Source organism: Cynocephalus volans, chromosome 4 (genome assembly GCF_027409185.1).
Source record: "Cynocephalus volans isolate mCynVol1 chromosome 4, mCynVol1.pri, whole genome shotgun sequence".
NCBI classification, from domain to species: domain Eukaryota; kingdom Metazoa; phylum Chordata; class Mammalia; order Dermoptera; family Cynocephalidae; genus Cynocephalus; species Cynocephalus volans.
Genome location: NC_084463.1, coordinates 119,950,499 through 119,966,182, shown reverse-complemented (window position 1 = coordinate 119,966,182; position 15,684 = coordinate 119,950,499). Strand labels below are relative to the sequence as shown.

General features: G+C 39.9%; 1 pseudogene; it reads left to right on the top strand.

Moving 5' to 3' along the window:
• The first annotated feature begins 10,126 nt into the window (after positions 1 to 10,126).
• On the top strand, positions 10,127 to 11,819 carry LOC134377339 (TGF-beta-activated kinase 1 and MAP3K7-binding protein 1-like; annotated as a pseudogene).
• The last annotated feature ends 3,865 nt before the right edge of the window (positions 11,820 to 15,684 follow it).

Here is a 15,684-nt window from a genome sequence, read left to right as displayed (position 1 = left end):
ATAATTGGTTGCTAACAGACCTGCACTACAAGAAATGTTAAAGGAAGTTTTTCAAGCTGAAGAAAAACAATACTAGATGGAAACTTAAGTTCACACAAAGGAATGAAGAGCACTAAAAATGGTTTTTACATTCTATATGAAATAAAATAATATTATTTATTAACATAAACCATTATTCAATGATATCATTTAATAACTGTGATAAGTTTAAAATGAATATTGTAAACTCTAAGGCAACCATAACAAAAAGATAGAGCTAATAAATAAGCCAATGACTGAGCTAAAATGTAGTACTAAAAAATACTCATTTCTGAAACTAGACAAGAAGAGGAAAAAACAACAGGAACAAAGAACTATTGGGAGACAAAACAAAATGCAAAATAGGAGATCAAATTTAATACATATTCATGAAAAATAACTAAGAAAACTAGGAATAGAAGTTTAAAAACCTTCTGCAAATATAATACTTAACAGTAAGATCATAAATAACGCAGGGATGACTACTCTGAACACTGCTATTTGACATTATATTAGAAGTTCTACCCAGCACAATAAATCAAGAAAAAAGGGCATATAGATTAGAAAAAAAGAAATAAAACTTTCACAAATGACATCATTATACATGGAAAAAATCCTAAGGAATGCACAGAAAAAAAACCCAAAAACTATTAGAGCTAATAGTAAATTTAAGAAGATTATAGGCAGGGTTCAAGGTCAATATACAAAACTCAGTTATATTTTTATATATTAGCAAAGAAAGAACAATTGCAAAATTAAAATTTTTAAATACCATTTATAAAAGCAAAAACAATATTAAATACTTAGGTATAGATTTTACAAAATATGCTTCGGATCAGTATAGTGAAAACAAACAAAAACAGTACAAATAGAAATTAAAGAAGACCTAAATGTTTATAGAATGGAGGCCTTGATATTTCTAAAATGTCTATTTTCCACAAAGTGGTCTATACATTCAAAGCAATCCAAATGATAATCAAAGTAGTCTTTAAAAAAAAAGAAATTAAAATGCTAATTCTAAAATTTGTATAAAAATGAAAAATAATTAGAACAGCCAAAACAATTTTGAAAAAGAAGAGCCAATTTGGAGGTCTTTTAATACCTGATTCCTTTATCTGTTTGTTTGCTTTTTGTGGCTGGCCAGTTTAATACCTGATTTCAAGACTCATTATAAAACTATAGTAACTAAGACAATGTGGCATTATAGTAAGGACAGACACACAGATAAATGGAAGAGAACAGAGAGTGTATGCATGAATATATATACATATGCATATATATATCTACATACATATATCTGTGTATGTGTTCAATTGATTTTCAAAAAGGGTACCAATGTTATTCAATGGAAAAAGGAAAACCATTTCAACTAATGGTTAATGGTATTGGAACAACTGGATATTTCTATGGGAAAAAATGAACCTTAACTACTACCTCTTACCATGTACAAAAATCAATTCGAAATGGATCAGAGAACTAAATATAAAAACTGAAATTATAAAACTTCTGGAAGAAAATCTTCACTACTTTGTGATAAGCAAAGATATCTTAGATATTATAGAAAAGCACTAATCACAAGAAAAATACTGACAAATTGGATTTCCTGAAAATTAAAAAATGCTCTTCAAGACACACTGTTAGAAAAAGGAAAGAGCAAGCCCCATACTAGGAAAAAATATTCACAATAAATATATCTGACAAAGGACTATGTCCAGAATAAATACTAAGAACACAGTCAATAATATGACAACATTTTTTTAAATGGGCAAAAGATTTGAAGAGTCTCTTCACAAAAGAAGATATATAAATAGATAGAAGATAGAAGGATGACAGATAGATTAGTATTCTAATACAGTAACATACTATTGTTAACTAATAAGCACATGAAAATTTCATTGATATCATTAACAACCACAGAAACGCAAATTAAAACCACAATCACATACCAAGTCCTGATGAGAATGTGGAGAAACCATCATGCATTGTGAATGGTGCAACCACTTTGGAAAACGATTTGGTAGAATCTCGCAAATGTGAACATACACTTTACACATAACACAACAATGCCACTTTTAGATGTTTACTCAAGTGATTTGAAAATATATGTTCAGGGGGAAAATCTTGCATATGAGTGGTCGTAGCTACCTTATTCGTAATAGCCTCAAACTGAAACCAACTTAAATGATGTTGTCATCAGGAGAATGATAAACAAATTGTGGTATATTCATATCATGGAACACCACTCGATAAAAAGAAACATAGATGAACCTCAAAAATATTATGCTAGGCAAAACAAGTCAGACACACACAGTGTACATATTCTGTGAATCTCTATATGAGGACATAGAACGGGCAAATTAAATCCATAGTTGTAAAAACGATATCAGTGGTTGCCTAAGAAGGATGTAGAAGGGTGAGTGAATGGACTGGGAGGAGTATGGGGAATTTTGGGGGTGATAAAAATGTTCTGTGCCTTGACTGGTGAGGTGGTTACTTGGGTCCATATATTTGTCAAAACTCAATGAACTGCACACTTAAAGTGGATGCGTTTTACTGTATCTAAATTATAACTCAATAAAGTTTTTTTTTTTTTAAGGTAACAGGGATGGAAAGAGAGGGGAAAGTTATGAAACATTATGCAGCTATTAAAAAGAATGAGGTAGATAAATATTTCTCAATTGAAAGATATAATGTTAAACGAAAAGTGAAAGCTGTTGGATAGTACACTTGATTTCTTTTATGTTTCTTAAAATGTAGATTATTCGTGTATGTGTATATATATATATATATATATATGTATATATATATACACACACACGCATGCTTATATCTGAAAGGATACAGAGAAAAGTATGTCAATGGTTACTTTGGGGAGCACCAGAGAGTGGGGGTCATTTTCACTTTGTGCCCCTCCATACTTCTTAAATTTTAATGAGCCTTAATGGTTTTGAAATAAAATAATTTTTAAGACTTTAATATGCTCAAAGACATGCTTTCTTCTCTCTAAATGACAGGGTTAATACAATAAAACAGGAAGACATTGTCTTTTTCCAAGTATTTGTATTGTTCATAGGTAAGAAAAGTGTAGAAGCCTCCACTTTTTTTATTGTAGTAAAATATACATAACACAAAATTATCATTTTAACCATTTTTTAAGTATACAGTTGAGTGACATTAAGTACATTTTCATTGCTGTGCAACCATCATGACTATTCATCTCCAGAACTATCTTCATCACCCCAAACTAACACACTGTACCCATTAGACCATAACTCCCTTTTCCCTCCTTCCCCCAGCCCCTGGTGACCACTAATATACTTTCTATCTCTATGAATTCGACTATTTCAGGTACCATATATAAGTGTATTTATACAACATTTATCCTTTTGTGTAACTTATTTTACTTAGTATAATGTCTTCAAGTTTCATCCATGTTGTTGCATGTATCAGAAATTTCATTCATTTTTAAGGCCGAATAATTACTCCATTGTATGTATATACTATATTTTGTTTATTCATTCAGTGAGCCATGGGCACTTGGGTTGCTTCCACATTTTGGTTATTGTGTATAATGCTGCTATGAAAATTAGTTCAAATCCCTGCTTTCAATCCCTTTGGGTATATGCCTAGAAGTGGAATTGCTGGGTCATATGATTTTTCATGTTTAATTTTTTGAGGAACCACCATGCTGTTTTCCACAGCAGCTGCACTATTTTTCATTCCTACCAGTAACACAGTGTCCCCATTTCTTCACACCCTGGCCAATACTTGCTGGTTTCTGGGTTTGGGGGGTTTTTTGTTTTTGTTTTCATGATAGCCATCCCAATGGATGTGAAGTGATATCTCACTGTGGTTTTGATTTGCATTTCCCTAATGATTAGTGATGTCGAGCATCATTTCATGTGCTTATTGGCCATTTGAATATCTTGTTTGGAGAAATATCTCATTAAATGCTTTGCCCACTTTTAAGTTGAGTTGTTTGCTTTTTTATTGTTGAGTTTTAGTAGTGTTTTATATACTCTGTATATAAACATTTATCAGATATTTGATTTGCAATTATTTTCTCCCTTTCTGTGAGTAGCCTTTTAATTCTGTTGATAGTGTTCTTCGATGCACAAGTTTTTCATTCTGATGAAGTCCAATTTATTTTTCCTTGTCGACCATGCTTTTGGTGTCATATCCAAGAAATTGTTCTGAAATCCAATGATATGAAGCTTCTCCCCTATTTTTTCTTCTAGGAGTTTTATAGTTTTACCTCTTATGCTTAAGTCTTTGATGCATTGTGAGTTAATTTTTGTATATGGTGTAAGGTAAGAATCCAACTCCATTCTTTTGCATGTGGATATCCAGTTTTCTCAGCATCACTTGTTGAAAAGACTGTTTCTTCCCCACCAAATGGTCTTAACATTCCTGTTGAAAATGATTTTACCAAGTATGTGAGGGTTTATTCCTGGGTAACTTTTTCCATTGGTCTAATATGTCTGTTTCATGCCAGTGCCATACTATTTTGATTACTGTAGCTTTGCAGTAAATTTTGAAATCAGAAAGTACAGTTCTCCAACTTTATTTTTCATTGTTCAGGATTGTGTTAGCTATTTGGAGTCCCTTGAGATTCCATGAGAATTTAAGGATGGATTTTTCTATTTCTGCAAAAACCAATATTAGAATTTTGATAGGAATTGCATTTAATCTGGAGATTGTTTTGGGTGGTATTGGCATTTTAACCACATTGTCTTCTAATCCATAAACAGAGTATGCTTTCCCATTTATTTATGTCATCTTTGTTTTTTTTTCAGCTATGTTTTATAATTTTCAGTGTACAAGTCTTTCACCTCCTTTGTTAAACTGATTTTTAAGTATTTCATTCTTTTTGGCATTATTGTAAACAGAATTGTTTTCTTAATTTCCTCTTTGGATTGTTCATTGTTAGTGTATAGAAATGGAACTAATTTTTTTTGTATCAATTTTGTATCCCTGCAATTGCTGAATTTGTTTATTAAATCTGACAGTTTTTTTATGGGATCTTAGAGTTTTCTACATACAAGATTGTGTCATCTCTCTATTGTTTTCTTAATATTAATCACCACCTGATGTCTTATACACTGGGTTTTATTCGTGTATTTGTTCCCTATCTCCTCTGCTGGAATTTAAGCTTTTTGGGAAAAGAGATGTTGTCTGTCATATTTGCTGCTGCATTCCCAGTGCCTTGGACAGTACTGACACAAAACAAAGGCTCCATAAGTATTTATTGACTAAATAAGTGAAAGAGTGAAAATTTTTTATTTGGAAAAAGAGAAGATTATGTTTGAGCCAGCTTGAGGTATTTCTTCACATGAAAAATATCTTCTTTCTATTTCCTGAAAGCTTTGTATTGGAACAATGGTAAGTGGGTAATACTTGTCTTCAGGGCAAGATAGGAACTCTCTAAGGCAGTGCTTTCAAGGTCTGGTCCATTTATCTATGACACTGAAAGCATTTGGTGATAATTGCTAAAGATACAGACTGCTGAGCTCTTAGGCCTACAGACTCAACATCTTTTGGAAGTGGGTCCAAGTATCTACACTAGTAACAAGCTCGTAGTTGTTTCTATTTATACTAAAATTTGAGACTCACTGCTAAGATGATGATATGACTTGTCTTTGGCCTCTATTTTCTCCATCTGTGAAAGGAATATTATAGCGGGAGATGGCTGTGAACAGCAGAAAGAGCAGAAGAGTAGAAGTCCAAAGACCCAGATTCAAGAGCTTTTTTTGACACTTCCTAGCTATGGGAATGCAAGCTAGCCACTGAGTCTTCGTTTCCTCATGTGTAAAATGGGTGTTACAAAGCCTGATCTATCCATACCCATGGGGCTATGAGAACCACATATAAAACCCCTTTATTAGCTGTTGAACATCAAATTCATGTAAGAGATTGTGAAATGGTTTTTATGAGGAAGAGTACAATCCTAAAAATAAAATATGTATACATAATTTAAAAATACAAATTAAGAACAACCAAAATGAACCCTTACTGAATGTTCTGTTCACGTGTGCCAAGCACTGATCTAAGCACTTTGCAGCACACGGAAGCCTCACCACAATCTCGTGAAGGAGGTGTTACCATTACCATTTTACCCATGAGAAAACTGAGGCGCAGAGAAATACCTTGTAACTAAATAACTAAGGAACTTGCCCAAAGTCAGACAGCTACTTGACAGCAGGGTTAGAAATAAGTTCAAGCAATAAAGAACTTCCCCACATATGCGTTCTTTCGAGACTTATAGGTTTTGTCAAGACTTACAGCTATAAATTTTGAAAGAAAAGATACACATTTATCTAATTTCAAAGCAATATAAATAGTCTAGAAAATACAAAGGAAAATAAATCCATTATTATAAATGCTACTTAAGTTTCCCTATAAATCAGTGACTCCGATTTTGAGTCTGGAAGGAAAGAAAAGAAGAGTCTAGACTTTTTAAGCACTAACATTGTTCGTATAAAAAATTGCCTTTGGGCCGACCCCGTGGCTCACTCGGGAGAGTGCGGCGCTGGGAGCGCAGCAGCGCTCTCGCCGCGGGTTCAGATCCTATATAGGGATGGCCGGTTCGCTCACTGGCTGAGCGCGGTCACAGAAAAGGACAAAAAAAAAAATTGCCTTTGGAAAAGATTTTGACCCCCTTGTTACCTGAGGGGATTGGGCAACGGGATGGGAGGGTGGAGCACGGACGATGGGAACGATGGGAAGAAAAGCCTACCACTGGCACCAACACCACGGAAAGAGAGAGCAAAGGAAAGCCTACACCCAGAGGCATGTACAAGCCAACATGAGACACACCATATTTCTGATGAGGTCTTCACGCCTTCCTTGCCTTCAAGTGAAAACTGGAGCCATGAAATTCCTTTTTTGTTAACATTAAGATATGGTAATGCCAAGCATTCATGACTGTAAGCATGGAAAATTGATGAAATTACAGTCTGTTCAGGGAAATAATATGGTGATGAGAGAAAGAATCTGCGTGTGTCAGGATTCTGGTTGCAGCTTTTTCAAACAGGTGAACATTTTCTTTCCCTACTGCTGAAAAACATACCTTTGTATGATATGCCAAGTAGATGTCTATGGAGAAAGGTCAAAGGAAAACAGAGAATGACACAAATAATTGAGATATTTTTAAGGGCATGTAAGTCAGTAAGTATTTCATTAGTATCATTTCAGCAATTTTCTGCTCTCAAAGAAGTAGCCAAATTGAAATCATATACTTCTACTTAATGAGAAAAAGAATGTGATTATGTTGCCGAAACATTAAGATTTGAGACGGTCATGTGACAGGCATCAGGGTTTAAAAATCTAAGTAAAAAATAATAATAATAACCTGATCCTCTTCCATGAACACTTTTCTGCAGAATGCATCAAAAAATAATAACTTCTTCATGATCTAATAACAGCCACAAGTCAATGTTCAAAGTAATACATTTCTACTACATGCTATATTGAAGTCTCAAGTGATTGAGAAAACTGTTGGTTTATCTAATCACAGAGCACCCAGCTTTCATCTTTTTTTTTTTTTTTTTGGCCAGTAAGGGGATCCAAACTCTTGACCTTTGTGTTATAACACTGTGCTCTAACCAACTGACCTAACAGCCAGCCCCCCAGTTTCCATCTTAGGTACCATCTCTCAAGGTTCAGAGCTACATAATTGTATTAGTTAGTTATTGGTGTTTAACAAGTCAAAATTTTGTGACTTAAACCACAACAATTTACTAATTTTCATGAGTTATGCTGATTTGCATGAAATTTAGCTGATCTCAGCTGGGCTCACTTATATGGTCAGCTGCTTTATTGACTGTGAGTTGGTTGGTCTAGGATGGCACTGGCTAGCATGACCTGGCTCTACTCCACACGGTGTTTCATCCTCCAGCAGGCTAGTCCAAGGTTGTTTTCATCGCAATGGCAATGTTAAAACAGAAGGAATGGAAGCAATCAAGGTCTCTTAAAGTCTGGGCTCAGAATTGGCACACTGTCTCTTTACTACATCCTATTGGCTAAAGGTACCAGGCTAGCCTAGATTCAAAGAGTGAGGAAACACAGTCCATCTCTGGGTGGGAGGAACTGCAAAATAACATTGCCAAGGGGAAGAACAGAAGCCATTTTTGCAATCAAGCACTATAATTATTTAATTGTAAATGAGTTGTCCCAAATTTACAAACAGATTGGGATCCAAAAGTATACTGGTACTCAATTGTTTGACTATTGGGACATGTATTCCTAGGGTAACAAATGTTAGATTAGTTTCCCCATAAGTCTATTATCCTACAAGATTGAAGAAAAAATTATGCATTGGCAATATAATCTAAAAATAAATAATGTCATCACCAGGAAAATAACAAAGAGGAAATCAACAGCAATTAATCATAAATTAATTTTTATTTCATTGATAAAGATGGCTTAGAAAAGCAACTTTTGTCAGAGAATGACTATATGGCACTTTTGAATCACTGGGATGATAACCTTCAAGAAAAATTAGGAGTGCCTTGTCTCTAAGTCCTTCTTTGCATCTACTGCCTCCACCGTTCCCTGCCCACCAAATAAATGCAGTTTTGGTTCTAAACTCCCACCCCATTCCAATTTCTTTCTTTCACTTACTACTGGGAAATTCAGGAAATTGTAATATGCTTAGGCTGGAAGCCTTGATGCCAATGAAGATATTTTTGTGATGATTCTGAAAAGAACTTCTGTTCACTTTCAAGTGCTTAGAATTTAATATCATTTATTTCTTTTCTTTACATTTATTTTTTATAACATATTTTAAAAGGCTGGCTGATTAGCTCAGTTGTTTAGAGTGTTTTGCTGATAACACCAAAATCCAGGGTTTAATGTCTGTTCTGGCCAGTGGCCAAATAAATATATAAATAAATAGTAACTATGTTTTGAACATACAGAAAAATACAGAGAATCACATAACAAACAGCCATGTATCTATCGCTCAGCTCTATCTCAATCCTAAAATTATTGCTATTTTTACTTCCTATTTCTTTTGAAGAAATAAAATACAACTGATACAGTTGACCCTATGTATCCCTCCCTCCCTCATCATTCTGCCCCTAACTCCCTAAGTATGAGAATGCCTCAGGGTTTGGTCCTAGCCCTTTTTCTCCAGCTGCACCTTCTTCCCAGGTTATCTCAGCCATTCCCATGACTTAAAGTCAGAGGAGTACCAAACACAGGGCAACAGGAGCTGTTCATCCCTGGTGCAGATAATAGAGGGGTGCATTGTCTGCAGGGATTTTAAAAGCAACAACAAGACCAAGTATGAGTGGGTCTGATTTTATTATCACTAGTTCTAAACAGTATCACAGATAAAATAGTCCTTTCATGGTGGGTAGGGGGAGATCTTTTATTGATTTAAGTTCTAAACAATGGTTGCAGTTACTGTTGAGTCTTAATAAAATATGTAAGTTTCAAATTTGCACATTTTTATTACTTATTCTTTAATGAGCATTGTATTCTATATGGCTGTTAATTTGGAGAATGTTCATTTACAGTTAGCCCTTCTCCCCTATAGGACACAGGAAGATTCAGCTATATGCATTCATTTCCAGAGAGGTTCGTAATGGTTTAAAATTATTCAATCTTGTGTCAGGTACAGTTGATGTTTCTTCCCCTGTAGTATTACACATTCCTGTGCTTAAGCAGGATGCAATTAAACAAATTCAAAATAAACAATGATAGTACAGTAACTGCAAAAATGAGAAAATCATACTTGAATTCTTCCAATCCTGTCTTTCCTTGTAAACATTTGGAGTTTTTATTTGTCTTTGAAATTTAAAACCGTGAAACTGAGTGGGAACTATAGGTGTAATATTTTTGTTGGTAAGTATAAAATATAATTCATAGTTAAATATCTTATTAAAATCAAATATCTTTAAAATGAAATACATTCTTTTTAATTGTTAATTTTTCTTTTAAAACTAAAGAATGAATCAAGAAGATTTGAATATTATTAATTATGACATGATTATTAATGAAAAATATTCCGTCTCATAGAGGAGGGAGTGTTAGACACAATCTACTCTGGGCCTTTCTCACTGCTCAGCTGGGAGGTGGGAGCATCCACGGGGTTCCCTCCAAGATGGCAGCACAGAGGAGAAATCTGCTGCAGAGCACGAAGAAACTGAGGCACAGAGAGAGGGTCATTGCCCAAGGCAACACAGCAGGAAAGTTGCAGTGCGATTAAAATCAGTCAGTCCGATTCCAGAAACCCCCTTAACCTCTGGGCCACACTAAAGGAATGAGGAGTGGTGGAGACCTGGGAGCTGGTCCTGGCACTAACTCTCTATGCCTCCTGCGGCCTCAGGTTCTTTTTCCTAAGGCACAGCACCCGAGCTGGACAGATGACCTGCCACTCTGCCACCTCTCTGGGGTTGGTTCAGCTCCCAACTGCAGCTACTCTGGCAAGGACACTGAGAGCCACCCACTGGAGGATGACTGGCTCAAGTTCAGGAGTGAGAACAACTGCTTCCTGTATGGGGTCTTCAGTGGCTATGATGGCAACCAGGTGACCAGCTTCATGGCCCAGTGGCTTTCTGAGGAGCTCCTGCTGGGCCGGCTCAGTGCCAGCATGCTGAGGCCACCAAGCAGCAGGCCTTTGATGTGGTGGAGAGGAGCTTCCTGGAGTCCATCGATGACACGTTGGCTGAGAAGGTGAGCCTCCACTCCCAGCTGCCAGAGGGGGGTCCCTCAGCACCAGTTGCCTTCTCAGTGTCAGAAGATCCTTGAGAGACTCAAAGTGTTGGATAGGGAGATTTGGGAGGAGCCATGGCCATGATGGCTGTTCTTCCCCACAACAAGCTCTATGTCACCAATATCAGTATGAATCATGCACTTTTATGCATATCTACAGTGGATGGGTTGCATGTGACACAGCTGAACGTCCACCACACCACAGGGAACAAGGATGAGCTCTTCTGCCTGTCACAGTTGGGATGGAATTGTTGTGTTATTCTCTCTCTGGTAGGCTTGGACGCAGGGAAGATCAAGCAAATGAGGATCGTGTGTGGGCAGAAGAGCACTAGGCACATCGGAGATTTCAAGGTCAAGTACAGCTACACTGACATTGACTTACTTAGTGCTGCCAAGTCCAAACTGATCATGGCATGCACAGCCACTGGACAGGGTAACTGGCTTCCTGGTGCTGACGTCCAAGGGGTTGTACAAGGCCCTGGAGGCAGCCCACAGAAATTGCCTCTATGATTGACACTGAGTTCACCAAGCAGATCTCCCTGGATGTGCTGGCCCAGGGTGTGGTGGACAAGGTGAGGCACATTTACAGGGATGCCTTCACCAGCGGTGGGGGGGGGGCGCCAAGTTCTGCCCATGGCATGAGGACATGACTCTGCTGGTGAACTCTGGCTACCCCTGGGTGAAATGAGCCAGCCCACACTGACCCCAGCCCCAGCTGCAGGGGGACGCGTGTACCCTGTGTCTACTCCTTACTCAAGTGCCCAGAGCACTAGCAAGACCAGCGTGACACTCTCCCTTGTCATGCCTTCCCAGGGCCAGATGCTCAACAGAGCTTCCACCCTGGACGAAGCTACCACCATCCTCACCAACCAGAGCCTGAGCCTGACATTGCAGGGCACCAGCACGCACATCTAGAGCAGCAGCTCCAGCTCAGACAGGGGCTTCTTCCACTCCCCCTCCCACCCCGCCCACTTGCTCCCGCCTGCGAGGACAGCCGTGTGGAGTCCTGTGTGGACTTTGCTGAGTGTTACCAACTCTGGAGTGTGTACCACGGTGAGCAGACTGTGATGAAGCCTCCTTAGCCCATCCGGGGAGTGCAGCCCAAACAGGGTCTTGCATGGGGATGAGGGGTCCTGCACTGGGACAAGATGGGGTTTCAGCCTTTCCTGATATTTGCCTGTGCCATTGGGCCAGTGGGTGCTCTGCCCTCAGCTTGGGCCAGGCTCTATCCACAGCTCTCCAGGCTGTAGAGAGGATAAATGCAGACTGGACCTGTTGTCCACACCTTATCACCACACAGGAGGCTGGAGGCCACTCCCTCCCAATAGCCTTGCCCAGGACCATCACCCTTTCTCAGAATAAAGGGCCTAAGTGTGGAAGCTGCACCAGTATACAAGCCACCCTGAGTTTCTTCAGCCGTGTGCAGCAGAGTGGCAAGAGGTCTCCTGTAAACCTCGAGTGTCACAGGCCCCACAGACACTGCTCTCTTGAGGCCACCCTCCGCCTGCCACCACCTCCCTGGAATAGCCTGTGGCCACTGCTGGGTGCCACCCCACCTCTGGATGGTGGTTCCCCCCTTCTCCTGTCTGTCAGCCCCATGCTCCTAAATACAGAGTGGAGCCCAGGTTGGCGCCTACATCTGTCCCTGGGCCCCATCCCTGTACCTGCCCTAGTAGGTGTTAGTGGGAAACATTCAGGAAGACCAGGGAAGCTTCAGGAGCCTGGTATGGCCACAGTGGGAGCAGTTTAGGTGGGAAGAAAGCAGTGAACTGGGCTAAGAGAAGCACTGGTCCTGGAGCCACTGAGGGAGAGTGGGCTGGGGGCTGTGCCTCCCCAGAGGTGGGGTTTGGGGACAGTGAGGATATGCCCAAGTGAGAGGCAGCAGGGCCTGCTCCTGTCTGGCCTGGCCAGGAGGTTGGGAGCCCCCAAATCAGGAAGATCTGGTTCCTGCTTTGTCTTTTCCTTATTGGTGCTGGGGATGTCCACAGATTGGGAAGCAACTGAGATTAACCATCTTTGCCACTGATAAGCCTCTCCTGGTTCCAAGGTAGTGGACAGGTTGTGAGTCAGGCCATGGGGGTTCATTTGAAAGAGAGAAGGGGTAAATGGCTCCAAGGGAAGAGGCTCTTTGGGACTGGCTGCTCTGGGAGGAAGAGGGCTTTATGGAGATGCACTATATTTACAAACTTGTAAGACAAGCATCAGGCCAGCCCTGTTCTGAGTTAGACTATTTCCCACGTGTTCTCTGCCTTCAGTGGGGAGGAGGTGCCACTGGCACTGTCAGCTGAGATTGCCATTCCTATTCTCCAAGGACGAGGCAGGCCCAGAGAGACTTGCACCTTGCTCAAGTCATACAGTCAGTGGTGGAGCCAGAGCTCAAACCACGGCCTTTCCTCAGTGTCCAAGGCCCCCTCCCCAGCACCCCACCTCCCTGTCCCACGATGCCTCAGATGCAGCTCGCCAGGGACTGGCTGTTGCCGGGCAGCCTCCAGCATGCTTGGTCTCCGAAAAGTCAAAGGCCAGTTCCAGAGCCCCTGCTCGCTCTGTGGTCCAGATATCCATCTCCCCTGTGGCAGAGCAGGGACCAACGCAGTAACCAGGCAGGCTGGCTTTCCTAGGGAAGCCATGGTCTAAGCAAAGGAAAAATGGGTCTTAGCAAAGGGCCCTAGCTCCACCTTTACTGTGAAGCCACGTCTGTTCTGCAGGTAAGCAGATTTGAAGTTGGTCATAAAGGCTTGAGAACAAAGGGAATTCTCTTCCAAGGATGTCTCTAAGATGCTGTTTGGAAATAGACCCCTTTTGTAATGCAGTAAAGAAGAATAAATGGTGGTATGATTAAAAAAAAAAAAAAACAACGATCTACCCTGGGTGTGAAACATACTAGATATACTACTGCTTGAAATCCTGATCTACATGGGTACTTCCAAATTTCTCTCTAGTGTAGACCTTTATCATCTCCAGGTTAGTATAATGGAGTGATTTCTTGATACTCCACTTGGATGTCCTATAGACATCTCAAAACTAGTGATCTAAGTGGACCTATTGATATTCCCCCTTACCACCCCACCCTGTGCTTCTTTCCAGGCTTTTTGGTAAATGACACCAACACGATCCATCCAGTTATTCCAGCTACATCCCAGGAGGTGTTGTTATTCTTCTCCTCCCCTCACTTTCCATATCCAAGTAATCCCTAATGGATTTTCACTAATTTCAATCTAGTTCACACTGTCTAGTGCCATAACTCTCAGTCTCCCTGCATTCACAATGCCTCCCAGGGGATGTTGACCCCTCGTAAAATCTTTCAGTGATTTCCCATTGCTCTGAGTGGCCTCTGAGTAGTATATCTAGTATGCTTCACAACCAGGGTATATCATTTTTTTAAAAAAATCATACCACCATTTATTCTTCTTTACTGCATTCTCCATGGCCTGCAAGCCCCTGCATTTCCCAGCCAACATCATGTCAGAACACTTTCATGCTCACTCGCTCACTCCTATCTGCAGAGGACTTTTTTCTGATACTCAAATACCCGAGTCCTTTCTCCAACTGGGAGCCATTGCACTTGCCCACTTCTCTTCCCAGAGGAGCAAGGAAGGCTCTCATTCCTGCTCTTACAAGGGCTTATTCATTGTCATCCTTCAATCTGTCATCTGTCATTGTTACACAATTCTTTTCCCTAAAATTTTCCTCCAATCCTCAAATATGTGAAGTTTTATACCAGAAACTCAAAATAGTTGATAGAAAGTTGAGGGTACATCCATGATACACGAAGGGGGTAAAACCCATGGATTTTACTGATTGCCACCAACCAAACTTGTTTTCTGCTGCCAAATCCTTTCCCAATGGAAACCTTCCTGCTTTGGATAGGAATATTTTACAGAAACATCAGCACCCAAGACTCTCAAAGAAGAGATTTAAATTATAAAGTGCAATAAGTCAATAAAGGAACTTTAAATTTTTTCATCTAGTAATTTGAGGCCAAAACATTCCAAAACATAAAGTAGAAATGTTAACAGAGTGCAAATAAAAACCACTTTCTTCATTCTGAATTTATAATTAAATGAGATGAATAATGTAAGATAAACTGAAAACTAGCTTCTCTCATGACCTCCACTAAAGTGCATACTCTATGGCTTCCTAAAATTTAGCATGCTTCCTTAACCAGCCTCATCCCTCCCCCATGCACACGCATGCACACACACACACACACACACACACACACGCACACACACGCACACACACTCTGATACTCGGGTTGAACTTCAGCAAAGAAACAATTTGTCACAGCAACAGCTGAAACAAGAAGTGTCAGCAAGATTGATTAGACTTATTATTGCAGGCTCTGGCACCCATCAGAACCATGACGACCATTCCTTCTTCGTACAGCCTGTGCTGGAGGAGCAGTAACCAGCCAAAACCTGAGGACCACGGAACCTGACAACACCCACTCTCTCCTAGGCCACTGGAGAGAGACAGTCCAGCCCACCCCCCCACCAACTGCACCCCCATCTGCCATGACCACCCTGCCCATCCTGCCCTATTACCAGCCTCATTAGGCTCTATTTATGCCTATACAATCCAAACATCACACAGCAGCACCATCATAATGGATTAAGGAGACCTACCAAGGAGCAGTTTTGCTCCAAGAAGTGTTTTTTTTTAATTCCAGTGGTGCACCCTCAACAGGGAGGACACAGAGTCATAAAGGGTGTGCCCACTTATCTCTTCCTTTTAATTGCTTGAGGTTTAGAGAGGAAGGAAAATGGAGGAGGAGCTTGAGAAATGCCTCATCTAGAAGAGTGGAAAACACACACAGGCAAGTTCCTTCCATTTGCTGATCTTGCTTTCCAAGACAGAAGTCTGGAAGCAATCCATCTGCTCTTCATTCTTCACCCACCCCAATTTCCAACTACATCTTTAACATCTGCCTTGGTTTTGAGCTCCATT